At 51.0% G+C, this 26242-nt stretch overlaps 1 long non-coding RNA gene across 2 annotated transcripts in view; it reads right to left on the minus strand.

The window, feature by feature from the left end:
• The window catches only part of LOC115481704, a 57596-nt gene extending 34943 nt beyond the window's left edge, over positions 1 to 22653 (minus strand). For both annotated transcript variants that reach the window (XR_003943991.1, XR_003943992.1), the window contains exon 1: positions 22621 to 22653. This is a non-coding gene — a long non-coding RNA (uncharacterized LOC115481704). The remainder of the gene's footprint in view (positions 1 to 22620) is intronic.
• Between the last annotated feature and the right edge of the window lie 3589 nt (positions 22654 to 26242).

A 26242-nucleotide genomic window follows, 5' to 3' on the forward strand; every position in this document is an offset into this window, starting at 1 on the left:
CTGTCGCGTCGGGTGTCCTGCTCAAGGCAGTAGTGTGATGTGAATGTGTGGACTGAAGACCACGCTGCAGCTTTGCAAATTTCTTCAATGGAGGCCGACTTTACGTGAGCCACCGACGTAGCCATGGCATTATGAGCCATGACATGGCCTTACAGGGTCAGCCCAGCTTGGACATAAGCGAAGGAAATGCAATCTGCTAGCCAATTGGAGATTGTGCGTTTTCCGATGGCGACTCCCTTCCTTTTGGAATTAAAAGAAACAAAAAACTGGGTGGACTGTCTGAAGGGCTTCATCTGCTCCATGTAAAAAGCCAATGCTCTCTTGAAGTCCAAAGTGTGCAAGCTGCTTTCGCCAGGGTGAGCATGAGAACAGGTAAAAAAATGTTGGCAAGACAATCGACTGGTTCAGATGGACTCCAACACCACCTTCGGCAGGAACTTAGGGTGCGTGCAGAGGACTACTCTGTTGTGATGAAATTTAGTATAAGGTGCATCCCTACTAGGGCCTGAAGCTCACTAACCCTATGAGCTGAAGTAACAGCCACCAAGAAAATGACCTTCCAGGTCAAGTACTTCAGATGGCAGGAATTCAATGGCTCAAAAGGAGCTTTCATCAACTGGGTGAGAACGACGTTGAGATCCCATGACACTGGCGGAGGTTTCATAGGGGACTTTGATAAAAGCAAACGTCTCATGAAGCTAACAACTAAAGGCTGTCCAGAGATAGGCTACCTTCTACACAGTGATGATAAGCACTAATCGCACTAAGGTGAACCCTTACGGAATTGGTCTTGAGACCAGACTAAGTGTAGAAGGTATTCAAGCAGGGGCTGTGAAGGACAAGAAAAAGGATCTATGGCCTTGCTGTCACACCAGGCTGCAAACCTCCTCCATTTAAAAGAATAACCCCTCTTAGTGGAATCTTTCCTAGAAGCCAGCAAAACTCAGGAGACACCCTCTGAAAGACCCAAGGAACCAAATTCTAGGCTCTCAAAATCCAGGCCATGAGAGCCAGAGACTGAAGGTTGGGATGTAGAAGTGACCTCTCGTTCCGAGTGATGAGGGTTGGGAAACACTCCAATCTCCACAGTTCTTCGGAGGACAATTCCAGAAGAGGAGGAAAACAAATCTGGCACGGCCAGCAGAGCGAAATCAGGATCATGGTTCCGCGGTCTTGCTTGAGTTTCAGCGAAGTTTTTCCCACTAGAGGTATGGGAGGATACACATACAGAAGGCTTGTTCCCCAATGTAGGAGAAAGGCATCTGACGCTAGTTTGTCGTGGGCCTGAAGCCTGGAACAGAACTGAGGAACCTTATGATTGGTTTGAATGGCAAAAAGATCCACCGAGGGGGTGCCCCACGTTCGGAAGATCTTGCGGGCTATGCCCACACTCTGCGACCATTTGTGAGGTTGCACTACCTTGCTCAGCCTGTTGGCCAGACTGTTGTTTATGCCAACCAGATAAGTAGCTTGGAGAAACGTGCCGTGATGGCACACCCAAAGCCACATCTGGATAGCCTCCTGACACAGAGGGTGAGATCCGGTGCCCCCCTGCTTGTTGGTGTGGTACATCGCAACTTGACTGTCTGCCTGAATCAAGATAATTTGGTTGGAGAGCCGATCTCTGAAGGCCTTTAGAGCATTCCAGATCACTCAAAGCTCCAGGAGGTTGATCTGAAGACCTGTTTCCTGGGGGGGACCAGGCTCCCTGAATGTGAAGCCCATCTACATGAGTTCCCCACCCTAGGCGGGATGCATCTGTTGTCAGCACTTTCTGTGGCTGAGGAATTTGGAATGGTCATCCCATGGTCAAATGGGATCGAATGGTCCACCACTGAAGAGAATTCAGTAAGTCAGTGGACAGCTGGATGACATCATCCAGACTTCCCACAGCTTGACACCACTGGGAAGCTAGGGTCCATTCAGCAGATCTCATATGTAGACATGCCATTGGAGTAACATGAACTATGGAGGCCATGTGCCCCAAAAGTCTCAACATCTGCCGAGCTGTGATTTGCTGAGATGCTTGAACCGTGGACAGCAGGGACAGAAGGTTGTCTGCCCATGTCTTGGGTAGATAGGCCCGAACCGTTCTCGTGCAGTACTCCAATTAATTCCAAGTCTTGAACAGGTGTGAGATGGGACTTGGGGTAATTTATTACAAACCCTAGTAGGTCTAGCATCTGAATAGTCATCCGCATGGACTCCCTAGCACCATCCTCCGAGGTGCTCTTCATCAGCCAATCGTTGAGATAAGGAAACACATGCACTCCCAGTCTGCGTAGTGACGCTACAACTATTACTAGGCACTTTGTGAATACCCTGGGAGTTGATGCTAGGAAAATGGCAGTACTCGGTACTGACAGTGTTGCGTTCCCAGCTGAAATCGAAGATACTTCCTGTGAGCTGGAAATATTGGGATGTGTGTGTAAGCATCCTTTAAGTCCAGAGAGCATAACCAATCGTTTTCCTGAATCATGGGAAGAAGGGTGCCTAGGGAAACCATCCTGAACTTTTCTCGCACTAGGAATGTGTTCAGGGCCCTTAAGTCTAGGATGGGACACATCCCCCCCGTTTTCTTTTGCACAAGGAAGTACCTGGAATAGAATCCCAGCCCTTCTTCCCGTGGTGGAATGGGTTTGACCGCATTGGCCCTTAGAAGGGCGGAGAGTTCCTCTGCAAGTACCTGCATGTGCTGGGAGATGTACGAATGAGCTCCCAGTGGACATTTGGGCTCCAGATTGACGGTGTTTCCTAACCGGACTATTTGAAGAACCCACCGGTCGGAGGTTATGAGAGGCCACCACTGGTGAAAAAAATTAACCTCCTCACAACTGGCAAGTTGTTCGGCACAGACACTTGTATTGCGGCTATGCTTTTTTGGAGCCAGTCAAAAGCCTGTCCCTGGCTTTTGCTGGGGAGTAGCAGGGGCCTTGGGCGCACGTTGTTGACGAGAACGAGTGTGCTGGGGCTGAACCTGAGTAGGCTGATGAGAAGCAGGAGTGTATATACACCTAGAATAGGAATAGGGAGCATTCCATGACCCACCAAAATACCTCCTAGTTGAAGAGGTGGTAGCAGAAGGCATCCAGTGGGAGAGAGAAGCCATAGCATCTGTGTGCTTCTTGATCTGGTCAACCAAATCTTCCACTTTCTCTCCGAAAAGGTTATCCCCCAGGCAAGGACCATCCGCTATCCTCTGCTGGACCGAATGGTCTAGGTCAAGGACCTGCAGTCATAGGAGTCTGCACATCGCTATACCAGATCAGGAATTTATGACACACCTTCTGCTACCTGACCACCTGGCGAAAAGGTTTGGCCTGCTCCGAAGGAAGGGCATCAATCAAACTAGACAGCTGCCGCACCGAGTTCCGCAAGTGGATGCTCGTGAAGAGCTGGTAAGACTGGATACGGGCAGCAAGCATAGCGGCCTGATACATCTTCTTCTCAAAAGAGTCCAAGGTCCTACCTTCTCTGCCTGGGGTGCCGAAGCATAGTCTCTAGTACTCTGCTCTTTTGCGAACGGAGTCCACCACTATGGAGTTATGAGGTAACTGAGACCTCATCAACCCAGATTCATCGTGGATCCGATACTGGGAATCTGTCTTCTTAGGGATCAAGGGACCAGACACAGGGAACGGCCAGTTTTGCATAAGGACTTCCTTGAGTACCTTATGCAAAGTAGCTGTTACTGCCTCTTTAGATGGAGAGGTGTAGTCCAGGATCTTGAGCATCTCAGCCCTGGGCTCATCCTCCACATCTACAGGGAATGGAGTGGCCTGAGCCATTTCCCGTACAAAAGAGGAGAAGGAGAGGTACTCTGGAGGAGACAGTCTCCTTTCAGGCGGAGGGGAAGGTTCAGAGGGAATCCCAAAGGACTCATCTGAGGAGAAGTACCTGGGATCTTCCTCTGACTCCCAAGAGCGCTCTTCCCCCAGTGACCTCTGAGACTGAACCCACCTCGACGCCGAAGACCCGTGCGGTAACCAACTGGGGATGAGCTTATCACTCCTTCTGCCTCAGTGCCGCCTCACAGTGCTGAACTTCATTTCATTCGGCGCTCGAGGGGGATGTGAGCGGTCTCCTCAGCTGGGAATGCAGCATGGGTTTACCGATTCCTGACCCGTCGGTAACAGGTGCCTTTCGGGGAAGTTGGGTGAAGATGGGATGTGCGCCCTGGAAGGAGCGTGATCAGGGATCAGGTTCAGTAGACCCTCCCTTGTGGAGATTCCCGCTGGGCTTTTGACAGTTCCTGACTCACTGTGAGCAGAGGGTCGTGGTCCAGCAGACCAGAGATCATGGCCCAGTAGTTCCCGAAAGCCAGCAAGGGCAAAGGATCATGGCCCTGTAGGTTCACCACATGGAGAGACCAGCAGACACTATCAGTTCCCGAGACCAGCCCGGCAGACACGGCGTTTAATATCGGGTGTTATATAGTGGATAAAGGAAGAAATCCTATGCTTTCTCCTGCTTCATTTGCCTCTCCACCTCAGCAGATATTCGACAGGTACCCTGATTCAGCGGGTCATGGCCACTCATGTTTACATTGTGATTAGCCAAATGGGTAAATCCTGGTTTAGTGGAAAACACATCAGTATACTTTTGAAATACTGCTTCTAACTGCTGTCTCTGGGTAGGGGTTAATTGCTCTCCCACTACAATTTGTTGTATAGATCCCTCTGGTAAGGTCTCTGCTCACTATCCTGAAATTCTTCCGGTAGGCTACAGACAGCTGATACCATAGCTGTGCAATATGTATAGGCCTTTAAGCGAATGCTACATACCTGTAGAAGGTATTCTCCGAGGACAGCAGGCTGATTGTTCTCACTGATGGGTGACGTCCACGGCAGCCCCTCCAATCGGAACTTCACTAGCAAAGGCCTTTGCTAGTCCTCACGCGCCCATGCGCACCGCGCATGCGCGGCCGTCTTCCCGCCCGAACCGGCTCGTGTTCGTCAGTCCCATATGTAGCAAGGTAAGACAAGGGAAGACAACTCCAAAGGGGAGGCGGTCGGGTTTGTGAGAACAATCAGCCTGCTGTCCTCGGAGAATACCTTCTACAGGTATGTAGCATTCGCTTTCTCCAAGGACAAGCAGGCTGCTTGTTCTCACTGATGGGGTATCCCTAGCCCCCAGGTTCACTCAAAACAACAAACATGGTCAATTGGGCCTCGCAACGGCGAGGACATAACTGAGATTGACCTAACAATTTATCCAACTAACTTAGAGTGTAGCCTGGAACAGAATAAACATGGGCCTAGGGGGGTGGAGTTGGATTCTAAACCCCGAACAGATTCTGAAGCACTGACTGCCCGAACCGACTGTCGTGTCGGGTATCCTGCTGCAGGCAGTAATGAGATGTGAATGTGTGGATAGATGACCACGTCGCAGCTTTGCAAATCTCTTCAATAGTGGCTGACTTCAAGTGGGCTACCGACGCTGCCATGGCTCTAACATTATGAGCCGTGACATGACCCTCAAGAGCCAGCCCAGCCTGGGCGTAAGTGAAGGAGATGCAATCTGCTAGCCAATTGGATATGGTGCGTTTCCCCACAGCCACTCCCCTCCTGTTGGGATCAAAAGAAACAAACAATTGGGCGGACTGTCTGTTGGGCTGTGTCCGCTCCAGATAGAAGGCCAATGCTCTCTTGCAGTCCAATGTGTGCAGCTGACGTTCAGCAGGGTAGGAATGAGGACAGGGAAAGAATGTTGGCAAGACAATTGACTGGCTCAGATGGAACTCCGACACAACCTTTGGCAAGAACTTAGGGTGAGTGCGGAGAACTACTCTGTTATGATGAAATTTGGTGTAAGGGGCCTGGGCTACCAGGGCCTGAAGCTCACTGACTCTACGAGCTGAAGTAACTGCCACCAAGAAAATGACCTTCCAGGTCAAGTACTTCAGATGGCAGGAGTTCAGTGGCTCAAAAGGAGGTTTCATCAGCTGGGTGAGAACGACATTGAGATCCCATGACACTGTAGGAGGTTTGACAGGGGGCTTCGACAAAAGCAAACCTCTCATGAAGCGAACAACTAAAGGCTGTCCTGAGATCGGCTTACCTTCCACACGGTAATGGTATGCACTGATTGCACTAAGGTGAACCCTTACAGAGTTGGTCTTGAGACCAGACTCAGACAAGTGCAGAAGGTATTCAAGCAGGATCTGTGTAGGACAACAGCGAGGATCTAGGGCCTTGCTGTCACACCAGACGGCAAACCTCCTCCATAGAAAGAAGTAACTCCTCTTAGTGGAATCTTTCCTGGAAGCAAGCAAGATGCGGGAGACACCCTCTGACAGACCCAAAGAGGCAAAGTCTACGCTCTCAACATCCAGGCCGTGAGAGACAGAGACTGGAGGTTGGGATGCAGAAGCGCCCCTCCGTCCTGTGTGATGAGGGTCGGAAAACACTCCAATCTCCACGGTTCTTCGGAGGACAACTCCAGAAGAAGAGGGAACCAGATCTGACGCGGCCAAAAAGGAGCAATCAGAATCATGGTGCCTCGGTCTTGCTTGAGTTTCAACAAAGTCTTCCCCACCAGAGGTATGGGAGGATAAGCATACAGCAGACCCTCCCCCAGTCCAGGAGGAAGGCATCCGATGCTAGTCTGCCGTGGGCCTGAAGCCTGGAACAGAACTGAGGGACTTTGTGGTTGGCTCGAGATGCAAAGAGATCTACCAAGGCAGTGCCCCACACCTGGAAGATCTGTCACACTACACAGGAATTGAGCGACCACTCATGAGGTTGTATAATCCTGCTCAATCTGTCGGCCAGACTGTTGTTTACGCCTGCCAGATAAGTGGCTTGGAGCACCATGCTGTGACGGCGAGCCCAGAGCCACATGCTGACGGCTTCCTGACACAGGGGGCGAGATCCGGTGCCCCCCTGCTTGTTGATGTAATACATGGCAACCTGGTTGTCCGTCTGAATTTGGATAATTTGGTGGGACAGCCGATCTCTGAAAGCCTTCAGAGCGTTCCAGACCGCTCGTAACTCCAGGAGATTGATCTGCAGATCGCATTCCTGGAGGGACCAGCTTCCCTGGGTGTGAAGCCCATCGACATGAGCTCCCCACCCCAGGAGAGACGCATCTGTAGTCAGCACTTTTTGTGGCTGAGGAATTTGGAAAGGGCGTCCCAGAGTCAAATTGGACCAAATCGTCCACCAATACAGGGATTTGAGAAAACTCGTGGACAGGTGGATCACGTCTTCTAGATCCCCAGCAGCCTGAAACCACTGGGAAGCTAGGGTCCATTGAGCAGATCGCATGTGAAGGTGGGCCATGGGAGTCACATGAACTGTGGAGGCCATGTGGCCCAACAATCTCAACATCTGCCGAGCTGTGATCTGCTGGGACGCTCGCACCCGCGAGACGAGGGACAAGTTGTTGTTTCTCGTCTCTGGGAGATAGGCCCGAGCCGTCCGAGAATCCAGCAGAGCTCCTATGAATTCGAGTCTCTGTACTGGGAGAAGATGGGACTTTGGGTAATTTATCACAAACCCCAGTAGCTCCAGGAGGCGAATAGTCATCTGCATGGACTGCAGAGCTCCTGCCTCGGATGTGTTCTTCACCAGCCAATCGTCGAGATATGGGAACACGTGCACCCCCAGCCTGCGAAGCGCCGCTGCTACTACAGCCAAGCACTTCGTGAACACTCTGGGCGCAGAGGCAAGCCCAAAGGGTAGCATACAGTACTGGAAGTGACGTGTGCCCAGCTGAAATCGCAGATACTGTCTGTGAGCTGGTAGTATCGGGATGTGCGTGTAAGCGTTCTTCAAGTCCAGAGAGCATAGCCAATCGTTTTCCTGAATCACGGGGAGAAGGGTGCCCAGGGAAAGCATCCTGAACTTTTCCTTGACCAGATATTTGTTCAGGGCCCTTAGGTCTAGGATGGGACGCATCCTCCCTGTTTTCTTTTCCACAAGGAAGTACCTGGAATAGAATCCCAGCCCTTCTTGCCCGGATGGCATGGGCTCGACCGCATTGGCGCTGAGAAGAGCGGAGAGTTCCTCTGCAAGTACCTGCTTGTGCTGGAAGCTGTAAGACTGAGCTCCCGGTGGACAATTTGGAGGTTTGGAGGCCAAATTGAGGGTGTATCCTTGCCGGACTATTTGAAGAACCCACTGATCGGAGGTTATGAGAGGCCACCTTTGGTGAAAAACTTTCAACCTCCCTCTGACCGGCAGATCGCCCGGCACTGACACTTGGATGTCGGCTATGCTCTGCTGGAGCCAGTCAAAAGCTCGTCCCTTGCTTTGCTGGGGAGCCGAGGGGCCTTGCTGAGGCGCACGCTGCTGACGAGAGCGAGCGCGCTGGGGCTTAGCCTGGGCCGCAGGCTGTCGAGAAGGAGGATTGTACCTACGCTTACCAGAAGAGTAGGGAACAGTCTTCCTTCCCCCATAAAAACGTCTACCTGTGGAGGTAGAAGCTGAAGGCTGCCGGCGGGAGAACTTGTCGAAAAGCGGTATCCCGCTGGTGGAGCTGCTCTACCACCTGTTCGACCTTCTCTCCAAAAATATTGTCCGCACGGCAAGGCGAGTCCGCAATCCGCTGCTGGATCCTATTCTCCAGGTCGGAGGCGCGCAGCCATGAGAGTCTGCGCATCACCACACCTTGAGCAGCGGCCCTGGACGCAACATCAAAGGTGTTATACACCCCTCTGGCCAGGAATTTTCTGCACGCCTTCAGCTGCCTGACCACCTCCTGAAATGGCTTGGCTTGCTCAGGAGGGAGCTTGTCCACCAAGCTCGCCAACTGCCGCACATTGTTCCGCATGTGTATGCTCGTGTAGAGCTGGTAAGACTGAATTTTGGCCACGAGCATAGAAGAATGGTAGGTCTTCCTCCCAAAGGAGTCTAAGGTTCTAGAGTCCTTGCCCGGGGGCACCGAAGCATGCTCCCTAGAACTCTTAGCCTTCTTTAGGGCCAAATCCACAACTCCAGAGTCGTGAGGCAACTGAGTGCGCATCAGCTCTGGGTCCCCATGGATCCGGTACTGGGACTCGATCTTCTTGGGAATGTGGGGATTACTTAGAGGCTTGGTCCAGTTCGCCAGCAATGTCTTTTGAGGACATGATGCATGGGTACTGTGGACGCTTCCTTAGGTGGAGAAGGATAGTCCAGAGCTCAAACATTTCAGCCCTGGGCTCGTCCTCCACAACCACCGGGAAGGGGATGGCCGTAGACATCTCCCGGACAAAGGCCGCAAAAGACAGACTCTCGGGAGGAGAAAGCTGCCTTTCAGGGGAGGGAGTGGGATCAGAAGGAAGGCCATCAGACTCCTCGTCAGAGAAATATCTGATGTCCTCCTCCTCCTCCCACGAGGCCTCACCATCGGTATCAGACACAAGTTCATGAACCTGTGTCTGAAGCCGTGCCCGGCTCGACTCCGTGGAAACACGGCCACGGTGGGAGCGTCGAGAGGAAGACTCCCTCGCCCGCACCCGGCGAGGCTCCCTCCGCCGACGTCGTCGGGGAGCCTTCCTGGAGGCGACCGCAGTTGGTACCGCAAGCGGCACCGATGTCGGAGACCTCACCCCGGGCAAGGGGCCAGCCGGCGCCTCACTCGACGGTACCGGAGGCGCAAGCACCCCCGGTACCGGAGGGAAGGGCGCAACAGCACTCCCAGGATCTCTGGGAGAACGGCCCGGAGACTCTCGTGCAGGGCGGCTGTGGAGAAAGACATGGAAGCCGATGCAGGAGTCGAAGTCAGAGTCTGTTCCGGGCGTGGAGGCTGTTCCGGGCTGTCCAAGGTGGAGCGCATCGACACCTCCTGAACAGAGGGTGAGCGGTCCTCCCGGTGCCGATGCCTACTGGGTGCCGACTCCCTCGGCGACCCAGAGCTCTCGGTACCGACGCGGGAAGAGACCGATGTTGATGCTTCTTTGACTTTTTCAAACGAAGCATGTCACCGGAGCTTCCCGGTACCGATGAGGAGGACGTAGAATCCAGCCGTCGCTTCCTAGGGGCCGAGGCCGAAGAAGGTTGGTCTCAGGGGGGCTGTACCGCAGGAGCCCTCAGGGTAGGGGGAGACCCACCAAAGGCTCACCGCCACCAGCAGGGGAATGGACAGCCCTCACCTGCACTCCAGTTGAAGCACCTTCGTCCAACGACATCAGCACTAGTGGAGGTCCCGGTACCCACCGACGCCGACACAGCCTTCCGATGTCTCGGCCCCGACGATGCAGAGGATCGATGCCTCGATGCAATCGATACAGTCGCAGCCGAGGGCGGAGGGTCTTGACGCTGTCGACGTCGACGCACTCGATACTCCCGGTGCCGATGCCGACGAACAGCCCGAGAACAAAACGTTCCACTGGGCCAATCTCGCTACCTGAGTCCTTTCTGTAAAAGGGCGCAAAGACTACAGGCCTGCGGGCGGTGCCCAGCCCCCAGACACTGAGACACGACGCGTGCCTATCAGTGAGCAAGATTACCCGGGCGCACTGGGTGCACTTCTTGAAGCCACTGGAGACTTCGATGACATGGGCGGAAAAAATCACGCCGGCGAAATCAAAACTCGTAATTGCGGTAAGGCACCAAAAAGAGGGGGAGAAAAAAAACTCGACCCGAGGCCTCAAAAGGGCCTACCCCGAAAACGAAAGAAAACTTAACGGGGCCAAAAACTAGAAATACGGGAAAGGGAAAAAGACCGAAAGGCCCTTCTCCAAAATCCTTTTTTTTTTTTTAAAGCGAAAAGTCAAAAGACGCGCGAGGGTCAACTTAAGGGGCGCGAACGGCGCAAACACAACTGTACCGAGCGCGGACAAAGAAGACTGACGAACATGAGCCGGTTCGGGCGGGAAGACGGCCGCGCATGGGCGCGCGAGGACTAGCAAAGGCCTTTGCTAGTGAAGTTCCGATTGGAGGGGCTACCGTGGACGTCACCCATCAGTGAGAACAAGCAGCCTGCTTGTCCTCGGAGAAACATATTTACATAAAAAGGTACACTACTTTCTGTATTGAGAGTCCATAGATATCACATAGTTTTGTATCATTCAGGCTCCTTATGACCTTGTAAGATCCCGTCCAATTTGCTTGAAGTTTAATCTGCAAACTGGGACTAAAACAAGTACCCGCTAGCCCTCATAAAACTCTCTGTTCTGGGCCTTATGATCAAATCAGGTCTTTTGCTTAGTCGGGGCTGCCTGCAAGTTATCTCTGACAAAGCGCATAAAGTCTTCTAATCTCTGCCACATATTAACTACATATTCAATTACAAGTGTCTGAGTGGAGGAGTGGCCTAGTGGTTAGGGTGGTGGACTCTGGTCCTGGGGAACTGAGTTCGATTCCCACTTCAGGCACAGCTCCTTGTGACTCTGGGCAAGTCACTTAACCCTCCATTGCCCAGGTACAAATAAGTACCTGTAAGCCGCATTGAGCCTGCCATGAGTGGGAAAGTGCGGGGTACAAATGTAACTAAAAAAACTAAAATAAAGAGTGTCCACTTTCCCCTCCCAATGTTCTCTTATTAGTTCAAGGGGCCATCTCACCCTCCGGCCGTAAAGCAGCTCAATTGAGGAGAAACCCAGTAGACTCCTGAGGTACTCCCTGTATGCAAACAGTAGGTAAGGCAAGTATTTCTCCAGTCCCTGTCTCCCGTTTCTATGAAAGTCTTTAACATATGCTTTAATGGCCCAATAAATCTCTCCACTAACCCATTAGTTTTGGGACGATACGGTGTGGTACGTACATATTTCACTCCACGGTGTGCCCATTCTGAATCAACTCAGATATAAATTGTGTCCCTTGTTCTGAGAGTATTTCTCATGGATATCCTACCTGGGAAATATTTCTAGGAAGGCTGTAGCAATTTTCTCTGCTTCTATGGAGGATAAGGCTACCGCTTCAGGGTATCTGGTAGCAAAGTCCACTACTGTCAATATATATTTTTTCCTAGTCCAGCTAGACACTCCACTATATCCACAGCTATTCTCTCAAAGGGCTCATTGATAATGGGTAAAGGTTTCAAGGGAGCTCGGGGTGACCTTGGGTCAAGATACTCCTGGCCAATAGAAGTTCTCTGTCAATCTAGTGCATGTGTGTGGTCACCAGCTGATGACCTGCTAGTGGAATATCATGTGCAATCTGTAGGAGTTGTTCCCTGTATGCCCTGGGCACTATAAGCTGTTTGCTTGCTGTCCAGGGCCTATTAGGATCAACAGGATCAGTCTCTCTGTACAAGCCCCCTTTCCATAGAATATAATCTTTACAAGTCTCACTGACTGGCTGACCATTCCTCTGCCTCAGGGCTTCTAGGTCAGGGTCACAGCACTGTGCTTCCTGAAAAGCATGTCTCTGTCCTAGATCAGTACCCATATCTGGAAGGGTCTCCGTTGGCAACTCTGACAAATCAGTCTGATCAATAGGTGTGTCAGTTAAGTCAGGCTGATCCATACTCATGGCCCCAGTCACCTCTGGAACTAGTGCTGCTGGAAACACTGGAGCGCCTCCTCCTGTCGCTTAGTCAGCTGGTTCCACCTAGACTGGCTCAGGATCCGAACTGGAAAAGTGATCTCTGCTGCTTCTGCTTGTTGGGCCGCCCTGGCCTATGGGTCACCACAGAGGAAATGCTGATTTCACTATCAAGGGTAATGTTCACTGGACACATGTCGGTCCCACACAGCATTGGTACTAGAATGTTTTTCATTATGCCTACTTTGTATCCAGGCTTGGTACCCCGATCCAAGAATACTCAAGCAATGGCTACAGTCTCTCTGGATCTATTGGCTAGCACTACCTCTGCAGTGCACCCTGGTAGAATAGCATCTTCCAGCACTAGCTCTGGTCATAACAAAGTCATGCTAGAGCCAGTGTCCACAAGCCCGTTACCTGGGTGTGATTCAAAATACTGGGGGCTGTAGTGTTATGGAAACCCATCTGCTTCCTTGCTTGATGAATGGCCAGTACCTTTTGTGCTACGGCAACTGTATGGGTTTCCTTTGTAGTACTGGAGCCACCCACGAAAGCTGCCAGTTTAGGTGCAGGAACTGAAAGGCTCTTTACTGCAGGCTTGGGATTATCTGGTCAATCTGCGTTGAAATGTCCTATATGCCCACAGTGATGACAAGGACATTCATGCCTAAAGTGCCAATGTTCCCCCATTCCAAGTTCCAATGGGGGAACATTGGAGCGTTTGCTGACAGTCTCTGAGGTTGTAAGGGATATTTGGCTTAGGACCCTGGCTGCCCTTAGATCCCGGCTGCTGCAGATAAGGTAAAATTATGTATCATACCTGATAATTTTCTTTCCATTAATCATAGCTGATCAATCCATAGACTGGTGGGTTGTGTCCATCTACCAGCAGGTGGAGATAGAGAGCAATCCTTTTGCCTCCCTATATGTGGTCATGTGCTGCCGAAACTCCTCAGTATGTCGATATCAAGCTCCATCCGCAGGACTCAGCACTTAGAGAATTACACCCACAAAGGGACACACTGCCCAGCTCACCACCGCCGAAACGGGGAGGGGAATTAACCCAGCTCATCCCCACACAAGTGGGGAGGGGAATCCGTCCAGCTCATCCCCGCGGAGCGGGGGAGGGACACCACCCAGCCGATGCGGGGGGATCTGGCTTATCCTGCAACCGCAAACCGCGGGAGGAGCTGACTGACCCTAACACCGCCGAAGCGGGAGGGGTACAAAGCTGCTCTACAGCCGCACGAAGCGGGAGGGAGTGCCGGCAGAATTTAAGTCTCAATCCAGCCCCGTAAAACGGAGGGGAGAGGAATGCAGCAGCTCACTGTAACACAAACTCGTCTCAACTCTTGAAGGATCCAAGTGAAAAACTTGAACACAAGTCCTCCTGAAGTAACTGAAGACTAAACTTGAACCTAAAATTCAACCAGAATATAAACAGTACAGATATCTGGGAGGGACTAATGGATTGATCAGCTAATGATTAATGGAAAGAAAATTTCAGGTATGATACATAATTTTACCTTCCATATCATCAAGCTGATCAATCCATAGCTGGTGGGATGTACCGAAGCAGTACTCACCCAGGGCGGGACATTGAAATCCCTGACCGCAACACTGAAGCTCCAAACCGGGCCTCCGCCCGAGCAGCCACAGTCAAGCGGTAATGCTTGGAGAATGTATGGGCCGATGCCCAAGTTGCCGCCTTGCATATCTCTTCCAAGGAGACGGACCCGGCCTCTGCCATCGAGGCCGCCTGAGCTCTTGTGGAGTGAGCCTTCAGCTGGATAGGCGGCACTTTCCCCGCGGCCACATAAGCCGCTGCAATGGCTTCCTTGACCCATCTTGCCACTGTAGGCTTAGCAGCCTGCAGACCCTTACGAGGACCTGCAAACAGGACAAACAGATGATCCGATTTCCGGAAATCATTGGTCACTTCCAAGTATCTGATGATGGACACGTCTCACATCCAGATATTTGAGAGCAGAGTATTCCTCTGGGTAGTCCTCCCTACGAAAGGAAGGGAGACAGAGCTGCTGATGTCACATGGAAGCGAGAACAATCTTGGGCAGGAAGGAAGGCACTGTGCGAATAGACACTCCTGCCTCAGAGGAACTGCAGAAAAGGCTCTCGACATGAGAGTGCCTGGAGCTCGGAAACTCTTCTGGCTGAAGTGATAGCCACCAAAAAGACTGCTTTCAACGTCAGGTCTTTCAGGAGATGCCCTCGACAAGGGTTCAAAAGGCGGCTTCTGCAATGCTCTTAGCACCAGGTTGAGATTCCACGCAGGCACCACAGAGTGCAGAGGAGGGCGCAGGTGATTAACTCCTTTGAGAAAGCGCACCACATTGGCTGAGAAGCCAGGGAAGCACCCTTCAGGCGGCCCCTGAAGCAAGCCAGAGCCGCTACCTGGACTTTAAGGGAACTGAGCGACAGGCCTTTCGCCAGACCTTCTTCCAGGAACGCCAGCACTGAAGAAATTGGAGCAGTGAAGGGAGAAAGTGAGCCTGCTTCAACCACGCTGCAAAGGTACGCCAAACCCTGGCGTAAGCAGTAGAAGTAGAGCGCTTCCTCGCTCTCAGCATAGTGGCGATGACCTTGTCTGAGAAGCCCTTCTTTCTCAGACGCTGCCGCTCAATAGCCAGGCCGTAAGACCAAAGGGGGAGGATCCTCCATCACCACGGGACCCTGATGTAATAGGCCCTGCTCCACTGGCAGTCGCAGAGGATCGTCGACTGAGAGCCTGATCAAGTCCGCATACCAGGGACGTCTGGGCCAATCCGGACCTACCAGGATTATCTGGCCCGGATGCTTTGCCACCCGGTCTAGCACCCTGCCCAGCATGGGCCAGGGCGGGAACACATAGAGAAGCTCTTGTGTCGGCCACTGTTGGAGAAGAGCATCTACTCCCAGGGATCAAGGGTCCCGTCCTCTGCTGAAAAAGCGCGGCACTTGGCAATTGGCCGATGACGCCATCCAGATCTAGGCTCGCTGGCCCCAGCGCTTCGTGATGTCCACAACGCCTGAGCAGATAGCTGCCACTCTCCGGGCTCCAAGGTATGGCGACTGAGAAAGTCCGCCTTGACATTCATGACTCCGGCAATGTGGGCCGCTGACAGCTGTTCCAGGTTCGCTTTTTTCTTCCGCCCACTGGCATAGATTCATGGCCTCCTTGGCTAGAGGGGCCGCTCTTGGACCTCCCTGGCGGTTGACATAGGCCACAGCAGTGGCATTGTCCGACAGGACCCGTACTGGCTTCAACGCCAGTACCGGGATGAACTCTAAAAGCAGCCAACCGAATGGCTCTGAGTTCCAGGAGGTTGATAGACCACTTTGCCTCTGCAGGAGACCAGAGCCCCTGCGCTGTCCTTCCCAAAGCAGTGGGCTCCCCAGCCGTCAAAGAGGCGTCCGTCGTGACGACAATCCACTCTGGGGTCACCAGAGGCATTCCTGCAGACAACTTGTCTGTCTGCAGCCACCAGCTCAGCGCCTTGTGCACTGCTGGGTCCAAGGGAAGGCGCACAGCATAATCCTCCGACATCGGAGTCCAGCGCTGCAACAGAGAGTGTTGTAGTGGTCTCATATGAGCCCTGGCCCAGGGCACTACTTCCATCGTGGCCGTCATAGAGCCCAACAGCTGCACATAGTCCCAAGCCCGAAGAGGAGAGGCTACTCGGAACTGGTCCACCTGAGTCTGAAGTTTGACAATCCGATTGTCTGGCAGGAACACTCTGCCCACTTGGGTGTCGAATCGAACTCCCAGATACTCCAGGGACTGAGTCGGGGCGCAGCTGGCTCTTCTCCCAGTTGATGATCCACCCCAGGGAGCTCAAAAGAGCAACTACCCGGTTCACAGCTTTGCCGCACTCTGCATAAGAGGGGGCTCGGATCAACCAGTCGTCCAGATAAGGATGGACTTGTACTCCTTCCTTTCGCAGGAAGGCCGCGATGACCACCATTACTTTGGAAAAGGTCCGCGGAGCAGTAGCCAACCCGAAAGGGAGGGCTCTGAACTGGAAGTGTCGTCCCAGGACTGCAAAACGCAGGAAGCGTTGATGAGGAGGCCAGATGGGAATATGCAGGTACGCTTCCTTGATGTCCAAGGAAGCCAAGAACTCTCCTGCCTTCACTGCCGCTATAACAGAGCGGAGAGTCTCCATGCGAAAGTGCCGCACTTTCAAGGCCCGATTGACCCCTTTGAGGTCGAGGATAGGCCGGACAGAACCTCCTTTCTTTGGTACCACAAAGTAAATGGAGTAACGTCCCTTGCCAATCTGATTTTCTGGCACCGGAACGACCGCACCCAGGCGGATCAGGTTGTCCAAGGTCTGCTGCACTGCCACAGCTTTGACCGGAGACTTGCAGGGAGAGAGTACAAACCCGTCTCTTAAGGGTCGGCAGAACTCTAGCTTGTAGCCGTCTCTGATGACTTCCAGCACCCAAGCGTCTGAAGTTATTGTGGTCCACTCGCCCAGAAACGAGGACAGCCGTCCTCCAATCTGCACTGGGCGAGGACCAAGGCCCCGTCATTGGGTACGAGACCCTGGGGGAGGACCGGAGGGAGCACCTCCGGGACGGCTGCGGTACCGACGGGCTTCCTGAAACCGTCCTCTGGAGGTACCGGAACGAGTACTAGCCCGAGCCCTGACCTCTGGTAACTTCTTGCCCTTAGACGTGCGAGATCGGTCACGATTTTGTCCAGCTCGACCCCAAAGAGCAGCTTGCCTTTAAAAGGCAATCTAGCCAGGCGGGATTTAGAGGCGTGGTCAGCAGACCAATGTTTCAGCCAAAGCCACCGCCGCGCAGAGACTGTCTGAGCCATGCCTTTAGCTGAGGCTCTCAAGACATCATACAGCAAGTCTGCCAAATAGGCTAAGCCCGATTCCAGGGCCGGCCAATCAGCCCTCAAGGAATGATCCGAGGGGGAAGCCCGCTGCCCCATAGTCAGGCACGCCCTGGCCACATAGGAACCGCAAACCGAGGCCTGCAAACTTAAAGCAGTCGCCTCAAAGGACGACCTTAAGGCCGCCTCCAATCTTCTGTCTTGGGCGTCCTTTAGGGCCGTGCCACCTTCCACCGGCAAAGCCATTTCTTAGTCACCGCAGTGATTAAGAATCCACGGTAGGCCACAGATAGGCCTCACGTTCACTTTCAGGCAAAGGATAGAGGCGGGACATAGCCCTAGCCACTTTGAGGCTCGCTTCCGGGACATCCCATTGAGCCGAAATTAAGGTGTGCATGGCATCATGCACGTGGAAGGTTCTAGGCGGGCGTTTCGTCCCCAGCATAATGGCAGAGCAACAGGGGCTGAGGGAGAGACGTCCTCCGGAGAGGAAATCTTCAAAATGCCCATGGCCTGCACTAACAGGTTGGGCAAATCCTCTGAGCTAAAAAGCCGCGCTGCAGAGGGGTCATCCGCTCCAATCGAGCAGGGATCCGTCTCCTCCAAGGAATCCGCAAAGGACCGTTGGGAGAACTCAGATACGCTGCCCTCATCTACATCGGAGGAGACAAGGTCCTCCAAGGCCTGCGAATCAACCCGAGGGCGTTTACCTCGGGGACCTCAACCTCTTACCAAACGGGAGCAGGGGCAGCGTTTTGCTAAGGAAGGCCTGATGCAGCAGCAAAACAAACTCGGGGGAGAAACCCCCAGACTGTGCACTTCGCAGCCTGGGCTACAGCCCTAGAGCACCCCTCACCGGTGCTCGCAAGAGCGGGGGGAGACATGCTGCGCATCCAAAATGGCGTCCGGTTCGACCATCCGCGAAGGAGCCGCACGGGAAAAAACGGCGCTTACTTAGCCGCTTTGGTGCCGTCGCCCCAAAGTAAGGGCGTCCATGGCATTAATATCTCCCTCAAGGGCGGCCCACGAAGAAGCCGTCCGAGCCGCGTGGCCGGCCAAGATGGCGGAGGCGAGCAGCGGGGGATGGGCCGTTTATGGCGGGAAAAAACCGCCACGCCGGAGGAAGGACCGGGACACTCGTCGGTCACGAAACTGTCACCCAACAAGGGCGAATCAGACTTTAAGACCCCCGCATCCCCTCTAGAAGCGCCTAAGCGATCCGGGGAGCGACTCTTTGCGCCCTCGCCCTCCGACGCCATATGCCACGTGGAGATCAATCGGGGAACCCCCTGCCCGCTATAAAAAGGTAAAAATTACCTGCTTTCCGCTCCGAGCTGTAACGACCTGGTGTCCCAGTGAGTAGCTGCAATAAACGTTTAAATAAACGTCGAAATAAACGCCTTTAAGGACGTTCAAATTTTTTTTTTTTTTTTACGGAGCCAGCGGGAGGGGGGGGGAGAAAAGGAGGGACCTGGCGCCACCAGGTTTGCACTTGCTTAAGAAGAGCCCTCAACCCCAGGCACTCAACAAAACCTAAAAATTAGGCTTGGAGGCCTAGCCAGAGCTGCTGCTGTGTGTGACCACCACCTGCTGAGATAGAGACATACTGAGGAGTTTCCGGCAGCACATGACCACATATAGGGAGGCAAAAGGATTGCTCTCTATCTCCACCTGCTGGTAGATGGACACAACCCACCAGTCTATGGATTGATCAGCTTGATGATATGGAAGGATGGGTTCTCTTTGCCAACCAGGGATGGTTAGCCATAAAGATGTCAGCCAATTCAGCCGCTTTCTCTGGAGTATGGGGCTGGCGATCTTCAACACTTTCTATCACCTGTGGACGACAACGCTGAAAAAACTGCTCCGGGATCACCAGGTTTATCTTCAGCTCCACCGCTGGCGCTGGTATCTTAGCTGGATCACAAACTCACTGTGATTATCATCTGCCCCCTTTTGCAAAGTCCGGAACTTTAGTCTTTAGGTAATGGCATAACGGTTCAACAAAGCTTTGCGCACCTCCTCAAACTGGGACCATGTCTCCATGGACAGTCCATGAAATGCCTTAAGTGCTCTACCAGTAAGCTTTCCTCCCAGATAGCGTACCCAGTGTTTCTAAGGAATCTCATTGAGACAGCAAATTTTTTTCAAAGGCAATTAGATATCCATCTATGTCACCTCGTGTATCATCAAACTGTGAAAACAAGTTGGCCCTGATCCAGGCTGTGGATCCTGTCTCTGACTTGGTGCAGGGGTTGGGCTGGAGGTTTGGATGTGAGCCATTTCCATCTCCATCTTTAATTTCTGCAGCTGGAACTCCTGCTCCTCACGCTGCTGTTCTTGGTCCTCTTGCCGCTACCGTCCCTGTAGATCTGCCAGCTCTCAGCGGGCATGACATCCGGCCCTTCCAACTTACGGGCCTTTGCCCACAAGAGTCTGATCTCGCCACAGGAGTTGAACTCCAAATAGGTGGGTCCTGCGGCTCCTCCTCGCTGAAGTCATATGGGCGCTCTTGTGTTAGGTCAGGCTGCAACCAGTCGCCATCAGCATGCTGCTATCTCCTAACACTATATAAAAAAAAACTGAACTGGGAAGGGACTCTGTTACTGCTGCACTTGTTCACCGTGCTTGGAGGTTACAGATCAAAAAACTCTGAACCACTCAGTGGATGGTGACCCCTCACGCCACGCACTGAGCCTGACAATCCCACCACGCAGTCACTAAAAGTGGTCTATCCCTAGCACAGCTCAGGTTCACCTGCAACTGCCACCTGTGCTCTACACTAGCACCCTCCTCCAACCAATGGGTCAAAACTGCCTCTGAACGAGCCTCCACTCTCAAATTATCCCCAGCGACGAGTGGAGATATGATTGAGGTCTACAAAATCCTGAGTGGTGTAGAACAAGTAGAAGTAAATCGATTTTTACTCGTTCCAAAAGTACAAAGACTAGGGGACACTTGAAGTTACATGGAAATACTTTTAAAATAGTAGGAAATAGCTATTCGTTGAGTGAAAAAATAAGCTCTGAACTCTTTGCCGGAGGAGGTGGTAACAGCGGTTAGCGTATCTGGGGTTAGAAAAAGGTCTGGACAAATTCCTGGAGGAAAAGTCCATAGTCTGCTTTTGAGACACACATGGAAGCAACTGCTTGCCCTGGGATTTGTAATATGGATAGTTGCCACAATTTGGATTTCTGCCAGGTACTTGTGACCTGGCTTGGTGTGTTGGAGTATAATACTTATGATATGATACTTATGCTGACCCAGAATATTTGTTTTCTGACATGCAGAATGTTTGTTTGACCTGTTGCTACCAGAATATTTGTTTGACAGGTTGCTACCACAAAGTTCCGTTGCAGTGGGTAACTCACTACAGAAGTGTGTTGAGAAAAAGTCCAAAGGCTGGTGTTTTCATCAGAGGGTGCCTGGGAGAGAAGAATGTAGATTGGCCACCTCATTGTTCTGCTCCAGGCACACTTGTTTGTGAGCTGTTATAAAAAGAGGGGAAGCTCTGGCTGAAACAGAAGCTCTGTACCTGGTTGAAGGGACGCCTCACTCCAGTGTGGAATTGTCCCGCAGAATCTCTGGGCGGTCATCGGTGTTTCCCCGATTGCTGTTACGGCTCAGATGAAGGCTACAATCCTGTGGTGGTGTATGTATACTGCATAAGAGTGTTATGTAATATGTGTGTGCATAACAATCTTAAAGCAATATCTGAACCCTTGATTTGCTACACTTGGCACTGTTTGGAAAACAGGATTACTGGGCTAGATAGACCATTGGTCTGACCCAGTATGGCTACTCATGCCCTTATGTGATTTTCTAGGTTACTGGAGACCACATTCCCGTGGTCCCACAGTTCCCAGAAAGCACTTACAGACCCAACACCAAACCTCCAGAATTCTTTTCAGTCCAGAGAAAGAGGCAATAAACTGAAAAAAAAAACCCCATTGTTTTTAAAAGCTGAACAGGTAACATAAAAAGTGCAACAGCAAATAACAGCAAACCGAAAATATGGATCAATTATAACACTAACTATACATTGTTATACTGTCTAAACAGTATCTGGGAAGATCAGGACACAATACTGCTCACAGTATGAAATGTAACTGTTTACAGGGCCTTCGCAAAGAGATCCGTCCTCTTGCCTTCCTGGCTAAGACTGAGGCAAAAGCCAGTACAATTCAAACGAAAATGAGCTCCTGGGCTAACCAGAGCTCAGACTAGTTTGAAAGTATACTGCAGACTGCCTTTCCAAAAGCTTAAACAAAGAGAACAGCCTTGGTTCTGCAGCACCTTCAAAACTAACATGCCCCACCTGCTGGCCAACTAGAGAAATACACAATACCCACACATTATACAGGCTTAAAACACACTTTCTGTCACAGTAAGAATCTCTGCCATGAGGCCCTGTGAGACCTGTGAGCAGTTATTTTCCTGAAACTCCCCACATGGCACCCACATAGTAACAATTGTTTTGATAGCTTAATATTGATCCTTATTTAGTTACCTATTTTATATTGTTCCTGTTCTACTTTTCTGATAATAAACCTATTAGTTTATTAGCTCTGTTGTCCTGGAACCGATAAAGAATCATGGAGGTTTGTGTTTTGGGTCTGTGAGTGCTTTCTAGAAACTGTGGTACCCATGAGAGTGTGGCCCCCATGTCCTTAGAAATCACTGGGGAATAATTTGAGAATGGAAGACTGTCCAGAAGAGGCTACTAGACTACCAGGGTATGTTAAGGTATGTTTGGGGACAGCACCCTGACTCAGACTGGAAGAGAGGGGAGGTGGATGGATGGAGTCGTGTGGATAGGTGGGTGGAGGGAGGGGGCAAGGAAAAGGAGGTGTACAGCACATGGATAAAAGGGGATGGAGAGGAGAGGGAGACATGCTGCTCATGAATGGGAAGGAAAGGAAAGAGGGACATGCTGCTCAGATATTTGTTTTTTTTGTAAGTATACATCTTTTCTAATTTTGCATTTAGCAGAGTATGGGAAAAAATGTATTTGTTACTTTTACCAGCATTTTCACTGCTTATAGAATCTGGCTTTCTTGGGGGTCAAGGTGACTGTGTGGCGGGGGTGGGAAGCATTTTATTTTTTGTGTCCTCTTTTGTGTCTCTACAAATATGGTAACCATATGCAGAGTGCCACATCTGAACCAGAGATCTACACAGTCTGTAAAGCATATATACATTTCTGGACAACTCTTATGTTGGGTTAATCAAAATGTTACCATAGCCAGCAGATTACCTGGTGAATGAGCCAGTACCCCTGAGTATGTGTTATAGGGATGCAATACACTCTTTGAGAAAGACATGCTTATTTGCCCATGCTGAAATCCGCATGTCACTCACCTTGAAGCAGAAAGTAATCTGTTGGTGTTCGCTGTCAGTCTCGTCTTTGCCTGCTCATTCCTCCAGTCAAGCTCTAAAGCCTCCTGGAGCGAACAGAATGTCACTGTCGGGGCCCAAGAATAAGAGAAAAGGTTGTCTTGATGCTCTAGGGTCAAAGTACTTTCTTACCCATCTATATATTACAACTTTGCTTTACCCTTCACTATTATAATGTCTAATTACGTATTGTGCTGACATTGTAAGTAGTATACCATGCCATACTTGGTATTGCTAGTTGAATATCTTTACTGCTGTAATTGCCTATTGCTCCATGTTTGATCTATTCTTAGCTGTACACTGCCTTGAGTGAATTCCTTCAAAAAGGAATCCAAAATGGCGGGCGAACCGCTGCAGGCTGACCGGGTTTTTTCAGCATCGCAACTAGAACAACTGACAACGGCAGTAGCGAGGGCCTGGCAGCCTAAGTGGGACGCTCTAGAGATTAAAATAGATGCCTACCATACTAAGCTAGAAGGATTGGAGACTCACATGGAGGATCTGGCAACAAGGGTCTCGGCCCTAGAAGATGACTCACAGGGGTACAGCGCAGATATCCGTGAAATAAAGCAACAACTCCGGGAACACGCAGATAAACTAGAAGACCTGGAAAATCGTTCCCGGAGAAGCAACATACGAATTGTGGGTATCTCAGAGAATATTCCAGATAGAAATTTAGTGACATGGCTTACGGACTGGTTAACCAAGGAACTGGCACTGTCAGACTCTCTGGGGCCTTTAGTACTTGAGCGCGCGCACCGCGTGGGACGTAAAAATGATACCCAGACAAGACCGCGAGTGATAGTGGCACGGATACTTAATTATCGCACAAATTGGAAGTTTTAAATGGATTTAAGATACGCAGAGGGGATTTAAAACATGAGGGGCGACCTTATGTTTCAGGATTACGCCGGGGTCCAGGAGCAACGGAAAAAATTTCACCAAATATGCGCAGCATTAGCGCAGAAACAAACCCGCTTCATACTCCAGTATCCAGCATTGCTGAAAGTCTCACTACAAGGACAATGGCGCATGTTTAAAACTCCGGAGGAGGCTAAAGTTGGATTACGGGAACATGGCATCTCTGAGGAGGACTGAGGGTATGCTTAGTACTTGCTGTGAGACAGCGCCTTAATATAATATAATTACAGTAAGTAAGGAATTACATGTTAAATGGGGGTGAGGGCTCCCTGCTAATCAGGTGATCTCGAGCCGAAACCAGGCTTTGGCCCGGCAGATGGCTAAGGGTTGGACAGAGAGGGGGGAGACTAGGGGGGGGGAAGACTAGGGAACGGGTCAAACAAGGAAGTCAGAGGTACCAAAAGTTTGGGCAGGAGGCAAGTCGGGGTCATAAGAGTTTACAATGGGGCCACAATTAAAGGGGACAGATGGAATGAGCGAACCTGGAGCTGGGGGGACCATGAAAATCTTTGGAGAGGGAGTAGAACCAAAAAATGAGGGGCAAATTTGATGAGGATAGCGAAAATGGACCAACAATGACCACTAGAATAATATCCTGGAATGTTGGTGGTATAAGCTCCCCGATTAAAAGATCTAAGATTCTAACCATGCTAAAAAGGTATAAAGCTGACATAGCGTGCTTACAAGAAACACGCCTGACAGACAAAGAGCACCTTAAATTACAAAAATTATGGGTTAGCGAAGTGTTTGCGGCCCCTCCTCAGGGTAGGAAAGGGGGAGTCGCTGTATTATTTCGTAAAGGACTGTCATATAAGGCTACAGTACTGGATAAAGGAGCCAAAGGAGATTTCATTCTATTAAGAATATGGATGTCAGGGAGGGATTTGTTGTTGTTGGTCCTTTATGGGCCTAATAACTTTGATGCAGCATTCTTCAAAGCTCTAACTGGGAAATGCTTGCAGAGGGGGAGGAGACTTGATAGTAGTGGGAGACTTCAACGCAGTAATAGACCCCCATCAGGATTGTTCCAGCACTATAGCTTCTCAGTACCGAGGGACGCGGGCTCTTGAGAATTCCAAACTTTTAATAGAACCCTAGATCTGGTAGATCCGTGGAGGATATTACACCCCGGAGAGAGCGATTATACGCACAGATCAAGGGCTCATGGCACGTTTGCTAGAATTGATTACATCATGTTAGCTCGCTCTTTTTCACCTAGTAGACGCAGCAGTCATTGGCCCAGAAGTAATATCCGACCATGCTATAGTGTGGGTAGATCTCAAACTCATGCCAGACCCAGGAGGGGGGATAGGGTGGAGATACCCAGCTCATTTGCACTTTGACCCCCATTTGCGGGAACATATACAGAAAAGCTGGGGACAGTATATAGAGCATAATAAAATCCATACAGATACCCAACCTGAACTATTCTGGTCAGCTTCCAAGGCTGTTCTACGAGGTGCTATAATAGCCTATTGCAGTGTCAAAAACAAAAGGAAAGCAGCATCCTGCTACTGGAGAGGCAGCTGCAAAAGGCCAAAAGAGGACATTTGTGCCACCCCACGACCACCACTCTAGAAAAATTGAAAGCCACCCAGATAGCATTAAACAGCTTGCTGCATGAGAGAGAAATGAAATCAGCTTTGTTTATAAGTATAAGCTGCAGAGGTTTGGAAACCGGGCAGGTAGAATGCTGGGACGTCTAATAAAAAATGTAGGTGCGCCAAGAGCGGTGACCTCACTTAAGGATCCCAAGGGTAACCATCACAGACAGCAAAAAGATAGGGCAAGCATTTACAGAGTACTTTAAAGACCTTTATCAGGCAAACTCGCCCCCCAATGAACAAAAAACGCGAGAATATTTACAGAAGATAGGCCTTCCCAAGCTGACGGAAGAACAGTTAGAGATCTTAAACAAACCCCTAGCACTGTCTGAGCTACAACAAGGGATTAAAACCTTAAAACTGTGGTCAGCACCAGGCCCGGACGGGTTATCCGGGGAATACTATAAAATCTTACCAGGGGAAGCACTGGCGGCACTTTAGAGTACTACCAGGAGGTCATTGAGGAGGGAAGTTTCCCAAGATACGCTAACACAGCGCTGATAACATTAATCCCTAAACCAGGGAAGCCCCTCGATAAAGTAGAATCTTACAGACCAATATCTTTGTTAAACGTTGACATAAAGATTTTGGCAAAAATGATGGCAGAGCGTCTGGCGCAATGCTTGCCATCGCTGATAGGCCCAGAACAAGTGGGGTTTGTGAGAGGCCGCCAGTCAGCTCACAATGTCAGGAAAACCCTGCTGGCTATAGCGTCTAGCCAGCAAGCTGAGGTGCCCACCTTGATCCTGAGCCTGGATGCTGAAAAGGCCTTTGATCGGGTCGGGTGGGACTTTATGTTTCAAACGTTAACGGTAATGGGCCTGGAGGGATGGTTTATGCAAGCTATAAGAACACTTTATGATAAACCTCGAGCGGGGAGTACTAATGAATGGCATTAGAGAATCAGAGTTCCAGATTGGGCGGGGTACAAGGCAGGGCTGCCCCCTGTCCCCATTGCTGTTCCTCCTGTCCCTGGAACCCCTGATACGGACGGTCCTCGCAGCTCCAGATCTACAGGGGGTCAATTTGGCGGGTCACACCATAAAGATTAGCTTATGCAG

Source organism: Microcaecilia unicolor, chromosome 1 (assembly GCF_901765095.1).
Source record: "Microcaecilia unicolor chromosome 1, aMicUni1.1, whole genome shotgun sequence".
NCBI lineage: Eukaryota > Metazoa > Chordata > Amphibia > Gymnophiona > Siphonopidae > Microcaecilia > Microcaecilia unicolor.